Source organism: Elephantulus edwardii, unplaced genomic scaffold (genome assembly GCF_000299155.1).
Source record: "Elephantulus edwardii isolate Elephantulus edwardi_28Jun2011 unplaced genomic scaffold, EleEdw1.0 scaffold00025, whole genome shotgun sequence".
In the NCBI taxonomy this organism is placed as follows: domain Eukaryota; kingdom Metazoa; phylum Chordata; class Mammalia; order Macroscelidea; family Macroscelididae; genus Elephantulus; species Elephantulus edwardii.
This window is the reverse complement of record NW_006399775.1, coordinates 4334600-4337498: the sequence shown is the minus strand read 5'-3', so window position 1 is coordinate 4337498 and position 2899 is coordinate 4334600. Positions and strand designations below refer to the sequence as shown.

At 37.1% G+C, this 2899-nt stretch overlaps 1 pseudogene; it reads left to right on the top strand.

The window, feature by feature from the left end:
• The first annotated feature begins 2100 nt into the window (after window positions 1-2100).
• The window catches only part of LOC102847395, a 7327-nt pseudogene continuing 6528 nt past the window's right edge, over window positions 2101-2899 (top strand).

Sequence of the window (2899 nt, the reverse complement as noted above, 5' to 3'; positions counted from 1 at the left end):
GGAAGGAAGAAAGAAAGAAAGAAAGAAAGAAAGAAAGAAAGAAAGAAAGAAAGAAAGAAAGAAAGAAAGAAAGAAAGAAAGAAAGAAAAGAAAGAGAGAAGAGTCTTGAACATACCACGGACTGCCAAGAAAACAAATAGGTCTCTCTTGCAGAGGGTGAAACCAAGTCTCTTCTTGGAGGCTAGGGTTTTGAAGCACTGTCTGACATACTTGGGGCACACATCCAGGAGAGGCCATTCCTTAGCAAAGGACACCATGCTCGTTAGGGTGGAGGGACAGTGCAGGAGATGAATGAGATAGTTTGATACAGTAACTGGGGCAATGGGGGTTGATGTAGCAGAATCAGCGAGACTGACTCAGAGCATTGCAGGCTTCAGAGTTGCTGTACATAGGGTTACTGTGGGTCGCAGGTGATTCAAAGGCACATAACAATAAAAACAAAGTGTAAATTTGAATAATAGAAGACGAACAGGTCCTCTTTGTATGAGTATGGGTATTATCCTATCTCTGACAGCATTATACTTCAGGGTAGATCTTTTTGACCATGAATGCAATGCCATTCACTTTCAAGTTGTCATTACCAGCAGAGTAGACTATGTTATTGTCAAATTTAAAATGGCTAATATCCTTCAATTTAAACCCACCACAACCTGGGATATTAATATTTATGTATTCTATTTCCTTTTTGACAAGTAACAATTTTCCTAGATTTACATTTTGTACATTTCATATTCCAATTATTAATAGAAATTTGCAGCCATTTCTCCCCATTTTGAATCATACCACATCAACAAATGAAGGTACATCATTAGCTGAAATCTTTCCTCTATCCAGGTCATTCAGATAGCTTCTACTTTGAGAAGGTAACTCTTTTACAGTTCCGTTTTGAATGCATTCTATCCTAAGGACAAACTTTTGTAACACTGTAGTAGACAATGTTTATTCATAAGGTTTTAAAGAACACTTTATTTCAGAAATGGAGACCAAGTCTCCATCTTTGTATCATAGTCTAGAAGCTCAGCTGAATTTATCAGACTTGAGTGACCCTATTGTTATTTGAAATATTGGTGACATAGCTCCAAGAGATCACAGTGTAACAAATTTACAGTTAGAAATACAGGTCTAACTACCAAACAAGAGAGAACCATACAGCAGTTCTCCTGGCTATTTTACTTCTTTGAGCCAGAAATGGTACCATAACAATGCATCTAACCGCAAAATATCAACTGGAGAATGTCAACTGTTGTTTGTTGCTGCTATGTGCCATCAAATTCTTTCTGATCCATACCTGACCTTCCAGTAGGTTTAATTTTACTTCCAGAGGCAGTAAATCACATGGGAAGAGATTGCCCATCCATTTACTGCAGAGCAGCTGGTGGATTCAAACCCTGTGCCTTCAGTATTTCAGTGCAGCTTCTTACCACAAGAGCTCCCTAGAGAAAGTCAATAGTGGGATGAAAATATAAAATAGAAGCATTTATCAATGAATAAATGACAATTCCTCAGAATTATTTTTCCTAGAACAGTTTATGAAAGATTATAGATTGTAACAGTTTATAACCAATATACATAAGAATTTTGAATTCCTGAGTGTACTTTATTGTTCATTCTGAGACCCAGGCTCAGATAAAAATACATTTTTTTCCTAGACAATGGGAACTTAAGCATAGTGGATATACTGAAAAATGAAATGCAATAATCTTTCACCTCTTAGGTCCAGGATAGCCACAAAACAGCAGACTGCCGGCAATAGATCAATTTGAAAAAGAGATCAATTTGGAAGATTCTCATTCACGGCTAACCCTGAAAATGATATAAAATACACATTTGTAAAGGACTTGAAGAAATGTTGTTTTTGAAGATAATACATTCATTTGAGACAAGATTTAATCCTTCCCTAAAGAAGGCACCTTTCTTTTAGTTCTTTGAAAATATTTTGGCTTCTCAGCAAGCAAATGTTTCATCTTTCTTTCCACCACTCGTTTTTTTAGCAAATTTTAGACAAGTTACTAGAGATTCTGAGTGAAAACTTTATTTAGGTTTCAAGTCTCACCATTCTTTTAAGGGAGCAAATATAATCCATACTTTATGCTGACCAGCATGTACAAGAAGTACAGAAGTATGTAATTCCTGAGCAGAATTTTGAATAAAAGAGAGGAGGAACTCACTTGCTACAAAGATACTTGCCTATGGGATGTTAACTTGACTAGACCTAGCTTTTCTTAACAATAAGAGTGCTTAAAAAGTAAGTTCTCAGACATTTATTTACATGTAAGTCTTTCTTTATAACTCAGAATTGCTGTTTATCTACTTGAGCATAACATTGGAAACACTTAAACTAGGAATCATTTAAACTAGCTGCCTGTGACTGAAAAATCAATACAGTGACCTTAAGAAGCCTCTTGCTATGTCTCTGATGACTAAGTGTTTCTAACCACTCTGACATGGAGTTCAGAAACAAGAGTAAATAGTTTAGAGTGCAGGAACCTACGTATATGGATTGATTAACAATATCTAGAGTTAGCAATATGTAGAGTATTAATTATAAAATATGTGGTTAATTCAGAGTTCTGCAGATCACCAGTTCCTTTTCCCTAAAGCCTGACTAGTCCAGGACAGCTGTAGGTGAATTTTGGTTCCAGCCTTCTCTTGTTTTTACACTGCCCATGGGTGCCCCATTTTCTGCCTCACCTTGGCAGTCCTTTTGTACAGAACTGCTGTGATTTTTGAAGAATGCCACATTTAGGCCCCCTTGTTGTTGTTGTTGTTATGTCCCGTCGAGTCGCTTGCGAATCATAGCGACCCTATGTACAACAGCCCTAAACTCTGCTCTGTCCTGTGCCAATCACACTGTCTCCGATACACGCATCCCAATTGCCCCAGTCACTGAATCAATCCA